Raw genomic sequence first — 14,144 nt, 5'->3', positions numbered from 1 at the left:
GCAGCTAGCATGGATTGTTGCCCTAAGGCAGCATGATAACTTCCTCCCTTAACTATTGCATAATTTTCATTTTTGAAAAATATACTTCCCCCTCCAAATTTGCGGGGGTTAGGGGCTGAGCTGGCCTGCAAATATGGAAACATTGTGAATATCTTTAGGGCTGATTTTGACCCACCCCCACCTCCCTCCCACCTCTGGGACCTCTCCACACCTTACCTGAGACCACAGGAACTCACGGCAGCCATTTTTGTTGATTGCACGGGGTGAGAGCGTAGGAAGATCACTCCACCCTGCTTTACCGCTACACCACCAGGTAAGGCGTGGAGAGGTAGTGGGAGGCAGGGGTGGGTTAGGGTTTAGAACCTCTCAAATAACCAAAGTTGTGAGTCCTAAACCCGTGAATTTGGAGGGAGAAGTGTAGTCAACTTTAGGAATTTTTAAAGTTCTTTTTTTTGTGGTTGAATATTTGTTCTGGACAGTAGTGTTGCCCGATTCAGGGAAAAAAATTTTGATTCGATTTGATTTTCCTGCCCAATTGGGTGTTTTTATGAAACATCCTGGTGGGTTTATTTTATAGCCTCTTCACCCCCTTTGCCTTCTTCTAACCACACTAGCGCTGTGGTGTAAACAAAATAAACAAACAAAAAAGATTTTTCCTCTCTGTTAAATCCTAGCTCACCGTTTGCGGCAGGATACATGTTTCAAATCTGACATATTGTAATCACAAAACAGAAAATAAAATTATTTTTTCTACCTTTTGTTGTCTGGTCATTGTTCAAATCTTGTTGGTCCCAGGCTCCGGTTGTCTTCTGATAACTTGCTTGCCAGGGTCTCCTTCTTTCTTCTTTCTCCATGCTAACCATCCATCTGCCATCTCTGTTCTTCTCTTCCGTTTCCCTTCCTTCCCCTAGAGGTCTGGCATCTTTCCTTTCTTTCATCTCCATCTACAGAGCCACCTTTTCTCAACTACCCTTTCATCCAACATCTCTTCCCTCCTTCCTCCCTCCTTCATCCAGCATCTCTCCCCAGGGTCTACCTTTCTGTTCCTTTAATCCCTAAATCCCATTGTCCACCATCTCTCTCCCTTTCCTCTGTTTTTAGACCCATTATTTCTTCCCCCCAAAGTCCAGCATATGCACGTCTCTTTGAACCCCGCCCCCTTCCCTCCATCCGTGTATTTCTACACCAGGATCCCCTCTCCTGAACGTCTGCACCCCCTGAATGCCTACACCCCACCCCTGAAGGCCTGCATTTCCCCCCCTGAAGGCCCACATCCCACCCCTCAAGGCCTGCACCCTCTCTGAAGGCCTACACCCCACCCCTGAAGGCCTGCCTGTCCCTTCTGAAGGCCTGTACTCCCCCACGGAAGGCTGCATCCCCCCCCCCCCCCCCCCCGAAGGCATGTACCACCCCCCCGGAAGGCCTGCACCCCCCTCTATGGAGGACTACACCCCCCCTCCCCCGGAAGGCCTGTGTGTTCAATTTACGTAATTTCAGCAGCCTGCCCTGCATAAGATCGCTGGCTTTAGCGATCTTTGCAAGCTGCCATATGTCGTCCGAATTGTCTTCTCTCTGCTGCGGTCCCGCCCCTCCTTTGACGTCAGAGGAGGGGCAGGACTGCAGCAGAGAGAAGACAACTCGGACGACATATGGCAGTTCGTAAAGATCGCTAGAGCCAGCGATCTTATGCAGGACAGGCTGCTGAAATTAGTTAAATTGATGTGGGGAAGCCTGACACCAGCGGGGAAGCCACTTCCCGACTGACCCTCTCTACTCGCCCTCTAAAGCAGGAGCGGCAGGCCAGCAAGAGGCAGCGCTGCCTCTCCTGCTTTAGGGACGAGGGGGGATGGTCAGTCAACGAATCGGGAGGCCGATTTTTTGGTGTGGTAAATCGATTAGAATCGATTCACCCGAAGTGAATCGGTGAATCAATTCGAATCGGGCAGCACTACTGGACAGTAAAGGCATGCTACTTAAATCCTTCCACGTCATATAACTCACATTAAGTTATCCAGCCCCGCAAAGTATCAGGGCTACTCATTGCATTTGTGTTTGTGGTGTGGTATACTATCTACATAATTTTATGTAGCTGCAGTAGGGAATAACATTCTGTAGTGTACTTGGACAAAACTAGTTTAGAGATGTGTTTTTAACAAAATAACTATTAGTACCTCTTGCTCCGGAATTAAGTGGAAAACAAAATGTATTCATGCTCTCAAATTTAGGAAATTTCACCCTTATTAGGATGCATGCTGTGATACCAGAACAAGAGGCATTTGCTGGGTATATTTTGTTTACAATATAGCAAAGGCACTTAAAAATGCACTAATGCAGTGTATTCCTCTCAATGAAGGGATAGTTGATGGAACTGTCCACTTAGTTGTTTCATTTATTACATTTTAATGGGTCCTTAGACCTTTAATTGGGCACTTTGACGATATGGGATGGCCCCTGGGCCTGCAGCATAAAACTGGAGAAACATCCTTTTATCACTATTGGCATTTACCCTGATTTTCCAGATCCTTCAATTGCCATGGGAACCGGCCCAGCTGGGAGAGTGTACAAATTAATTTCTCTCTATATAGGTGTCTATTAATATCCCTTTGTACTACACTTTAGAATGTACACCCAGCAAACCATAATTGTCACTTTGTATCATTTAAAAATGTTTCTGTTGAGTCATCATACTAGTAGCTGAAGCTGTAAACTGCTGCTCATGTAGTTCCTTTTGATCCTATGGAAATAATCCCTCCCCCCTATCTTTCTCCCCCCTCCCCCTTTCAAAAGACATTGATCACTCTCCTGGATCAGCCCCCTTACCAAGAAAGTAGCACCACGTCGGAAAGACTAGCATACATTATTAATCTGACAAATAAAAAAGAAAACTAAAAAAAATCTTCCCTTTCCTTTTAATTTTAATAGAACAGCAGTATAATATCAATTAAAAGACAACTTTTAAAATAAAATATAGAAAACAAACATCAAAGCATGGACCATGACACTCTTACTTTAAAACCTAGAACAAATTAAAAAATAAAAATAAAAAAACATAGTACAAAGCAACTTTGTGCTCTGGACACTGCATTCATTATAGCTCCAAACCTGCCAACAATAATTCAAAAAGATTGGTTGCATCAATGATAATAGTTTAAAAACAGGTGGATGAAGCAGAAAGGCAGGGTTTTGTTTTTGTTAAACATTTGAGAATAAACTCCACACAAAAACAGTGTCCAAAGTCAGTATCCAGGTATGGTATCTCAACCTAAGGACTTAGATATTTTTTTTTTTTACAATTTCTTACAGCTGTCTGCCAAGCAGAATCAGTCCTTGGATCAGGCAGGGCTGAGATTGCAAAGGAATGTTATTAAAGTCCAGATCTTTAAGGGCTGCCCAGATGTCATCCACTGTCTTGGCTCTCCTTGATTTACCAGCCACCATTATCCATAATGCAAAGGGGAAAAGCCATCTGTACTTAATAGCCTCCCATACATATAAATTATGTGACATCTCGAAAAGAGCATCTCTTCAACAATGTGGTCCACACCAGGTCTTTCTCCCTTAACTGCTGCACTTTACCCAAAATCTTTTCCTTTGTTAGTCTGCAAAACAAACCACTATGTCCTGAGGAATACCTTCATATGCTTGACCAAGTCCACAGTGTGCTTGCAGTATTTTAAGATTGTCCATCAAAAGTGTTAAACAAAATTCTTTAACCACTGACATGCAGATGGTTAATAAATAAACTCTAGGGATTGGCCTCAAAGTGACAGGCTGGGTTAGGAACTGGTTAAGTGGAAGATGGCGGAGGCTAATGGTCAGTGGAGATTGCTCTGAGGAAAGGGATGTTACCAGTGGTGTTCCTCAAGGTTCTGTTCTTTTTAACATTTTTGTAAGTGATATTGCTGAAGGGCTGTCGGGTAAGATTTGCCTCTTTAAAGATGATACCAAAATCTGCAATAGAGTAGACACCCCAGATGGTGTGAATGACATGAAGAAAGACCTAGCGAAGCTTGAAGAATGGTCTGAAATTTGCCAGCTAAAATTTAATGCTAAGAAATGCAAAGTCGTGAATTTGGGCTGCAAAAACCAGAAGGAATGGTACAGTTTAGGGGGTTAAGAACTTTTGTTCATGACAGAAGAACGGGACTTGGGTGTGATGATCTTAAGGTGGCCAAACAGGTTGAAAAGGTGACGGTGAAAGCTAGAAGGATGCTAGAGTGCATAGGAAGAGGTATGGCCAGTAGGAAAAAGGAGGTATTGATGCCCCTGTATAAGACTTTGGTGAGACCTCATTTAGAAAATTGTGTACAATTCTGGAGGCCACACCTTCAAAAAGATATAAAAATAATGGAGACTGTCCAGAAGAAGGCTACTAATATGGTATGTGGTCTTCGTCATAAGGCGTATGGGGACAGACTTAAAGATTTCAATCTGTATACTTTGGAGGAAAGGCAGAAGAGGGGAGATATGATAGAGGCATTTACCGTAAATACCTACATGATGTAAATGCACATGAGTCGAGTCTCTTTCAATTGAGAGGTCATAGGATGAATGAGAGTTCATAAGATGAAGTTAAGAGGTGATAGGCTCCAGTGTAATCAAAGGAAATAGGTTTGTTTGTTTTTCAGAAAAAATGGTAGATGTGTGGAAGTGTCTCCCAGAAGAAGTGGTGGAGACAAGAAACTGTCTGACTTCTAGAAGACATGGAATAGGCACATGGGATTTCTCAGAGAGAGAAACAGATAATGGTTACTGTGGATGGGCAGCTTAGATGGGCCATTCGACCTTTATCTGCCATCATGTTTCTATGCCTCAAACTCTGGTATCTTTTTGAATCGGAAGTTATATCTGTGGGACCATTTTTCAAGATCTTCTATCTGGTCCCACAGTTCTTGTATTGTTGCTGTATAGAGGGTAATATTTTTTTTTCTCAGAGAATAGTTAAGCTTTGGAACGTGTTTCAGATGATGTGGTAAGAGAGTTTAATGTAGCTGGATTTTAAAAAGGTTTGGACATTTATAGAAGGAAAGTCCATAGTCTGCTCTCATATGAGGAAAGACTAAAGGGGTTAGAGCTCTTCAGCTTGGAAAAGAGATGGCTGAGGGGAGAAATGATTGAAGTTTACAAAATCCTGAGTGGTGTAGAACGGGTACAAGTGGATTGATTTTTACTGCATCAGGTTTTACAAAAACTAGGGGACACTCGATGAAGTTACTGAGTAATACTTTTAAAACCAATAGGAGGAAATATTTTTTTCACTTGGAGAATAATTAAGCTCTGGAACGTGTTGCCAGAGAAAGTGGTAAGAGCAGTCAATGTAGCTGGTTTAAAAAAAAGGTTTGGGCAGGTTCCTGGAGGAAAAGTCCATAGTCTGCTGTTGAGACAAACATGGGGTGAGCCACTGAATGCCCTGGATCGGTGGCATAGAATGCTGCTGCTATATGGGTTTTTGCTTGGTACTTGTGACTTGGATTGACCTCCATGAAGAAAGGATATTAGACTAGATGGACCATTGGTCTGACCCAGTAAGGCTATTATGTTTTTAAGTTGTGTGATGATATATTTTCTTCAGTTTGTTTTAAATCTACTACTTAGTAGCTTCATCGTATGCTCCCTAGTCCTAGTACTTTTAGAAAGAATGAACAAATGATTCACATTTACCCTTTCCACTCCACTCAGTATTTTATAGACCTTTATCATATCAGCCTGAGCCATCTCTTCTCCATGCTGAAGAGTCCTAGCTGCTTTCGCCTTTTCTCATAGAGAAGTCCCATTATTTTTATCATTTTTGTCGCATTTCTCTGTAATTCTTCTAATTCCGCTATATGTTTTTTGAGATACGGGACCAGAATTGCACACAGTATTGAGGTACGGCTATAACGTAGAGCGATAAAAGGCGTTATAACATTTTCACCTTTGTTTTCTATTCCTTTCCTGATAATTCCTAATATTCTATTTGCATCAACATATTTTGTGTGTAAACATGTATATATGTATGCTTGTAAGATTATTAATATTATTTATTGGATTGGAAGGTAGTAAGGTGCTGAAACACTAGCTGTGTAGAGCACAGTTCTTCAACCGCCGGTCCGCGGACCGGTGTCGGTCCGCAAAAAAATGTTGCCGGTCCGCGAAGGATTCAGGTCCCCAGCCACAGCAAAAAGTGCCGGCGTCAGCTGACGTGCAACTTCCTGTTGCCGTCGCTATGCCGACACTCCTGCCTTCCACCTCCTACTCCTGCCGCGTGTCTCCGCACCTCCAGACAAGCAGGGGCAGCTTTGTGTGCTTTTAACTTCGGCACACAGCTGCCCCTAAGCAGTATTTTAGCCGCGGTTTCATGAGGCAGCCTCGGGGCCTTTGATAGGCCAGCCCACATCGCATTATCAAAGTGGGCCGGCCTACCAAAGGCCCCAAGGCTGCCTCATGAAAGCGCGGCTAAAATACTGCTTAGGGGCAGCTGTGTGCCAAGTTAAAAGCACACAGAGCTTCCGCTAGCCTACATCGAGGAAACATTTGCTGGAGAGGGAAGAAGGGAAGGGAGTAGAGGTGCTCCTAGACAAGGGAGGGGAAGGGGCTACTGCTGACAGGGGAGAAGGGAAAGGGAAGGGAAGAGAGTTACTGTTGGATAAGGGGAGGGAGAAGGTACTGCTGGACAGGGGAGAAGGGGAAGGGATGAGAATTACTGTTGGATAAGAGGAGGAAGAAAGGGAGAAGGTACTGCTGGACAGGGGAGGAGGAACATTGGAAGGAAACAGCTGGCAGGGAAATTAGAGGAGGGGAAGGAGTCAGGATGGAATGGAGAGATCAGATGAGGGAAAGGGGAGAGACAGAGGAATGACAAAGTAGAAAGAGATTGATGCTGAGAAGGGGAATCAGATGAAAAATAAGGAAAGAGGGACAAAGATGCTAGATCTGGTGTAGGAGAGAGGGGCATAGAAAGAACACAGATACCATATGGAAGGGGGAGGGGTAGAGGGCAGACAGTGGATGGAAGAGGCATATGCTGGATTGAAGAGACAGAGGGCAGACGCTGGATGGAAGAGAGTGAAAAGAAGATGAAAGCAGAAACCAGAGACGACAAAAGGTAGAAAAAAATAATTTTATTTCTATCTTGTGATTAGAATATATCAGATTTAAAATATGTATCCTGCTAGAGCTGATGTTAGACATAACTGGGGAGTGCAAAGCCCAGGCAGTGCGTGTTTAGCTTTCAGCTGGCTTAGGGCTCTCTCTGACCAGGAGGCAGTTGCCCTAGTTCCACTCCCCTAACACCATTCCTGCCATGTGTGACTGTGGTATTCTGTTAGCATGTTATTTGTGTAGCATTCTGTAATAATTTGGCTTATTCAGTTTTCTTGATAGTAGAGGGGATATATGTGAAGGGGAGGGGAGACGGGGGTTTTGTTGATCCTTTCCCTGTATTATTTATATTTATAAAATGACAATTGTACAGAATATTTTTTCTTTTTATACTTTAATAAAATATGTTCAATATAAAATCATAACTATTTGAGGCTTGTGCGGATGGGATCAGATGGTTAATGGGACCGAGCTCGCGGGGATGGGGCTTTTAAAAATTTCAGTCTTATTAGTTTGCCGGTCCACAAAATAATTATTTTATTTCCGCCGGTCCATAGATGTAAAAAGGTTGAAGAACACTGGTGTAGAGTACAGTTTCTGTATTGCCAAAGCTGATGAATAAATACCCCTTTTTAGAATCATCCTGAGCAGAAGCTTCTCCTTTTCCCAACTTTTTAAAAATCATTTCTATTTTCACATTTATCGAATTTCTGCTATATGATTGTTTTACTATTGTTAAGTTGTACATATCGGATATTATCATGTTATTCTCCCCCCCCCCCCCCCGGGGCAAATGACCTTTTTTGTTTTGTTTCAATTCAGACATTGCCATTTCCCTCATTGTTCGTATTTATGCTTATGTTTCGTCCTTTTACTATTGTTATGCTGTTAACAAAATTAAGAGGTTTTTTTTTTTTATATTAAACTGTACCTGCTTTACACATTGGGTGAATCTCCTTCAAAAAGGCAGTTGTCAAATTCCAATAAATAAAGATAGGGTTGGAGGAGAGTTTTGAGCAGGGCAGTATATGGGGGGGAGACCAGATGGGCTCAGGAAGAGAGTGAATCTAGGGAATTAAACTTCATTTTAGTTCCATGCTAATCTGATTATGCTTGAACATCTGGGTTGGGTACATAATTGCAGGGATCCCTCTTGTTTGTTTCATTGCCTGAGATGCTGTACACGAGTCACTTTATCCAACACTGGTTCTGACTCACGCTTGTCTGTTTGCCAGTGTGGCCCTGCTTGAAAAATAGCGCAGATCACTGTTCTAAGGGCATAAGAGAGAGCAACAGGCAAGTTGATATTTCATTCAATCAGTGGTGTACTAAGGGCGGGGGTGTGGACCACCCCGGGTGCCAGCCCAAGGGGGGTGCACAGCCGGCCGGGTCCGGAACCTCCCGCGCTGCTCTAAATGGCACCTGCACCTCAGCGCGACTACCGTACTTATTCTGAAGCCAGCAGGAAGGTCTCGCGATGACTGCCGTCTGCCGCCTCTACTCCAGGTGACATTAGAGGGGGGTGGACCGGCAGCCGCAGTCATCATGGGACCTTGCCGCATCTTCCTGCATCTGACGCCCCCCCCCAGACATCACTTACCTCTTCTGGAGCAGAGGCAGCAGAAGCAGTCATCGCAGGACCTTGCTGATTTGGAGGGAGAGAGGAGCATAGAAGGGTGGTGGAGGGAGAGAAAGGGGATCAGTGTGCTATGGAAGGGTGGTGGAAGGAGAGAAAGAGGGCAAATGCTGATGGAATTGGTGTGCAGGAAAAGGATACTGGATGGAATTGGGTTGGAGGGAAAGAAAAGGGACAGATGCTGATGGAAGTGGAGAGGAGAGAGTGAAATGCCAGACCATGGGGGTGTGGGAGAGGGAAGGGAAGGAGAGGAGAGAGATATCAGACCATTGGAGGAGGGAAGAGAAGAAGATGGATGCCAGACAAATGGGGGTGAAGGGTGAGATGGAATGGGGGAGACATAAAGTTTCTGGAAGGGGAATAGGAGAGAAGATGCCATATAGAAGGGGCAGAGAGAGGGTAGACAGTGGATGAAAGGAAGAGAGTGACAAGAAGATGAGGAAAGCAGAAATCAGAGAAAACAAGGTAGAAAAAAAATTATTTATTTATTTTTTTGCTTTATGGGAGATTAATCGCTATTTCTATGGTGTTGCATTGTATGCAGAGTCCAGCTTCTTGGTGGTTCAATTTAACCTTTGCCTACGTATTTCTATTTTATCCCCCCTTTTACAAAACTGTATAGCGTTTTTTAGCACCGGCCGTGGTGGTAACAGCTCTGATGCTCAGAATTCTATAGCTAAAAAGCACACTACAGTTTTATAAAAGGTGGAGGGGTTAGTTTGTGATTACATATTCCATACTAGGCGAAGGTGTTTTCTATGTTTGAAAGGCAAGGTTTTCTGTTAGGATTGACTGTGTAGGATTGATCTGTACTAGTCTGGCTTGTTGGCTTGTTTAGTTTTACAATGGGTGTATTGATGTTGTACTGCTCACTGCTCACTGCCTTTTCCTAGATACACTCTTGTGTGACGTGTGGATTGTTACTAAAAGTCATGTTTTTCATACAGATGTGTGTGTGTGGGGGGGTGTCAAAAAATGATGGGCCCCGGGTGTCACATAGGCTAGGTACGCCACTGCGATCAATTTCTCTAATATTGCATCTTAGGTGGGGATATATGAATACTATAGACAACTAAATACCCCAATGAAAATGTTAAGTCTGTTTCAATTGAATACATTGTATTTATGCCTTTTTTTTTTTTTTTTTAGTGAACTTCAAGAAATCTATTTGTACAATTCATGCTATTTGTCATAAGTCAATTGAGATCCTTACATTCAGTGATTTTTGATGAATTTACCACATATGGTTTATATATATGTTGTGGGGTTGTTGTTTTTTTTCAATTATCTGATCTCATACTCTGATCTTTATAGTTGGCCGTTGAGTTGTATTGTGTGTATTTGACCTAGCAGTGACTATGGGCTCCTTTTACAAAGGTGCGCTAGTGTTTTTAGTGCATGCACAGGATTAGCATGCATTAGCCGAAAAAATACCGCCCCCACAACGATCCAGGCAGGAGGGTGCCCAAGCCCTCCTGCCATGTCGAACCACGACACCCCCCCCCCCCCCGACAACATCGGGGCAAGAGGGAGCTCAAGCCCTCTTGCCCCGCCGACCTCCCGATGATATCGGAGCAAGAGGGAGCCCAAGCCCTCCTGGGCCCGGCGATTAACATCGGGCCAGGAGAGAGCCCAAGCTCTCCTGGCCCCAGTGACCACCCCCCTGCGATGGATTGGGCCAGGAGGGAGCATAGGTGGGACTTTAGGATGGCTGGGCCAATCCGGGCCCATTCTATTTTGACACCCGTCCATCCGTCCAACTTTAAAAGGTACGGGGAAGGGGGGTGGGGGGGTCGTGGGGTCGGCCGGGGGGGTCGCGGGTCAGCGGGCGGGCGATCGGGGGTTCTGGGGGGGCGGTTGTTGGGGGGAGGGAGGTTGCGTCGAGGGCAGGAGGGCCTGGGATCCCTTCTGCCCGTAATGTAGTGGGGGATAGGGGATCGCCGGGGCCAGGAGGGCTTGGGCTCCCTCCTGGCCCAATCCATCGCGGCGGGGTGGTCGCTGGAGCCAGGAGGGCTTGGGCTCTCACCTGGCCCAATCCATCACGGGGGGGGGGGGTGGATCGCTGGGGCCAGGAGAGCTTGGGCTCTCTCCTGGCCTGATGTTAATCGGCGGGGCAAGAGGGCTTGGGCTCCCTCTTGCCCCGATATCGTCGGGGAGTCGGCGGGGCAAGAGGGCTTGAGCTCCCTCTTGCCCTGATGTTGTGTGTGTGGGGGGGGTGATGCATTGCGGCAGGAGAGATGCCTCATTTCCCCTACCGCGATGCCATCACTTCTCTACCCAAGCTGCCGCGACCAGCGGCAGGAGAGATAGGGCATCTCTCCTGCTGTGGGTTGCGGCAGTTCGGGTAGAGGAGTGATGGCATCGCGGTAGGGGAGATGAGGCATCTCTCCTGCTGTGATGCTTGCGGTGGGTAGGTTGCTGGGCCGCTGAACTGATCACGCCAGCAGCCATCAGCTCAGCGGCCCCTTTTTCGGCACTTAGACCTGGTTTGACTTCGTCTAAGTCAAAAAGGTGTAAGTGCCGACTAGGCAACCTGTTAATGTTTTGGTTATACCTGTTGTATGCCTAGGTGTAGGTCGGCCCACCTCCCGCCCACTGCCCGCCCTTTCCCCTCCTCTAAACACACCTCTTTTCTCTCTGTGCGTTTAGTGGCAGGGGAAAGGCCTAAGCTGTTTTTAGATATGTCTAAAAATCAGCTTTGGTTATGGGTACTTGGACGATCAGGCTTTTTGATTGTCCAAGTAGCCATTTAGGACACTTTTTAGACGGGTTTTTTTTTTTTATTATTAACCCCAAAGTGTACAAGATGCAGGCTTTGTTTATTATTTCAAAAATAAATATGGTTAATGTTACCATCCTTCAGATAAACCTAAGGACCCGACACGGTCCATGTTTCGGAAAACACGCCTTCCTCAGGGGTCCTAACAAATGAAGATGGCTAAGAATATGCAATTACAAATATGTGAAAACATAAAAACTGGACATGTGATGTCATAAGACAATAAAAACAAACGATCAGTAAAAAAATTAGCTCATAAACTAAATAATGTGATTAACTATGTGATAAAGTAATGCATGACAAATATGAGCACATAAAATTACTGGTCAAACCAAGGTGCAAATAAGTGCAGATAAATATGGTGTAATAACATGGGAGAAGCAATGAAAGTGCATATGTGCAAAAGTGCTATCTAGTGGACATGAGTGAGCTGATAGAAGCATGATAAAATGTGAATAAAGTTAATAAAGTAAAAGAAACCTACCAGGGTTGATAGGGTTTGTATTAAACCACAATATAAATTGATAATAAGCTAAAATATAAAAGTTCATCGGTTAAAATAGGTAAAGATGAAAAGCTAAAAACAATTTCTGTATTAAAAAGTTAAAAATGGATATAAGAAAAGAATAAAATAATGTGAACAGCGCGATAGGGCTAAAATTGCTTAAGGGAAAGAGGGATATTAAAGCTGATTGCTTCAATATAAATGTATACCGTGCCATGAGTGGAGAGAGGAAATAAAGGTAAAGAAGCAAAGCACTGACCTAATACACCCTGAAAAGGGACATAAAAATATGGTATATAACAAATTAATGATATCAAAATGGACAACGTTGCTAAAAGTATTTTAGAATATGAAAAAGAGGACTGACAGAAGAAAATAAAAATGAGGAACCAGAGTATGATAAATCATGGTATGCTGGGTCTTGAAGAAACGCCGACAGTAACAATTAGTGCTATGAAAATAATTAAACAAAGGAATGAGGTAAAAGGCTAAAAATGTGAAACAAATATGAATTTGTAATCATTTTCATGTTTAACAGCATGGACTAAGTTGTGCGACATATCCTAAGTTTCCAAGTTTATTATATAATTTGATTAATCGCCTATCACAATTTCTAGGCGATGTACAGTTTACATAAATAATCAAATATAGGGAACAGAACAGACAAACAATATTCAGATCAAATTAAAATACTAAATACAAACATTTCTATACATAGTTTAACTTATACATATAATATCAAGGCAAAGGGAAAATTATTAATGGGTTACATTGAGATACGGTAGGCGTAATCTTGACTTTTGACTCCTCTGCTCTCACTTGCCTCCAAGGTTTCCCTGGTTGTCTATTTTTTTTTATTTTTTATTTTTTGCATTTCTCTTTGTTTTGCAGAATACCAGCATGGCCACCTGTCCACTTCCTGTTTAAGTTTGATCAAAAGATGAACTTGTTCAGAGAATGTTCCTTATGATTCTTGAACATCCTCTGTGATCTACCACCACTCCCAGCTTCCTGTTGTAATTATTTCATGGTCTAATTTGGATTTAGCTCCTGCCTTTTCAGTATAATGCTATGTGCTACCTTTTCCATAATTGACGTACTGCTTTGAGATTTAAAATTGGCAAGCATTATTCATTATAAAAACCATAACTGTCATTGTCCAATAGATAGTTATTTAAATATTTTCAATTTTTTTTAAGTTATCTTGCACCGTTCATTATTAATGTGTTGTATACTTATTGAAGTAATGTTCTGCTTTTTTTTTCTGTTTATTTTCTTTAAGGTAAGAGAAGAGACGAACACAGCTGTTCTGGATTTTCACTATGCCTGTAACCATCCTGAAATGTTCCCCTCCTCCCTTCCACTCCCATATACATGACAGCAGGATGAGTTTTCTTTTTGGGCGGACTATACGACTTGTCCTTTCTGAAGGGTGACAGGTACCTGGACCAGAATTTGCAGGCAGTCCTGTACCCAGCTGAGACGGGGGAAAACCTTGAGGATGTTCTCATAGAAGACATTCAATCTGTAATAGCACTACTCTGCTGCTTTATGCTAGGAGAATCGTAAATACTACAACCTTGGAATATATTTATTACCTAAGGAATATTAGCTTTATTCAGGTTGAAAATAAATCAAAAACTTTTTTCTGCTGCTTACTTTACCGATTTCACAAAATCATTAGATTAGGGCTATGATCTTTCAACTTAACTGAGAGATGTTTAATAATAGGCAGAGACCCACAGCTTAATGAAATTGGTATAGATGTCTTAAATTTAACACGTGTGTCAATTAAAGTTTTAAAAACTTGCAACAAATAAAAACTGGCTGTTTTTGCACATATTAAAGCTTTTAAACTTTTTTTGTAGTTCTGGAGTAATTGACAGAATGCATAGTGTGTCTGTCCTTACATGATTATATAGAAAACCCCTGGCAATAAGAAATAGAGCTGTAAGGTCTACTTATTTATTTTAATTTTTTTATTTTATAGGGTGAAAAGCCTCAGAATAGGGAGCTATGTACCCATTTCGGGTTTTACTGTAAAGAAATTCTCTGGCTCCTCATGTCACAGGCAAAGCCCTATAAGTTCCTTTTATTTATTTTTATCTTCTTTCCTTTCTATTGTTTCTTAAAAACCTTTCGTA

General features: G+C 43.0%; 1 protein-coding gene across 6 annotated transcripts in view; it reads left to right on the top strand.

Moving 5' to 3' along the window:
• Positions 1–13,860, top strand: part of PWWP2B (PWWP domain containing 2B) — a 92,329-nt gene extending 78,469 nt beyond the window's left edge. For all 6 annotated transcript variants that reach the window (XR_004539295.1, XM_033942990.1, XM_033942988.1 and 3 more), the window contains one exon: positions 13,283–13,860. The gene's annotated coding sequence lies outside the window, so the exon portion shown is untranslated. The remainder of the gene's footprint in view (positions 1–13,282) is intronic.
• Positions 13,861–14,144: the final 284 nt, after the last annotated feature.

Source organism: Geotrypetes seraphini, chromosome 4 (genome assembly GCF_902459505.1).
Source record: "Geotrypetes seraphini chromosome 4, aGeoSer1.1, whole genome shotgun sequence".
Taxonomy (NCBI): domain Eukaryota; kingdom Metazoa; phylum Chordata; class Amphibia; order Gymnophiona; family Dermophiidae; genus Geotrypetes; species Geotrypetes seraphini.
Note: the sequence above shows the minus strand (reverse complement) of the source record. Positions and strands in the feature narration are given on the sequence as shown.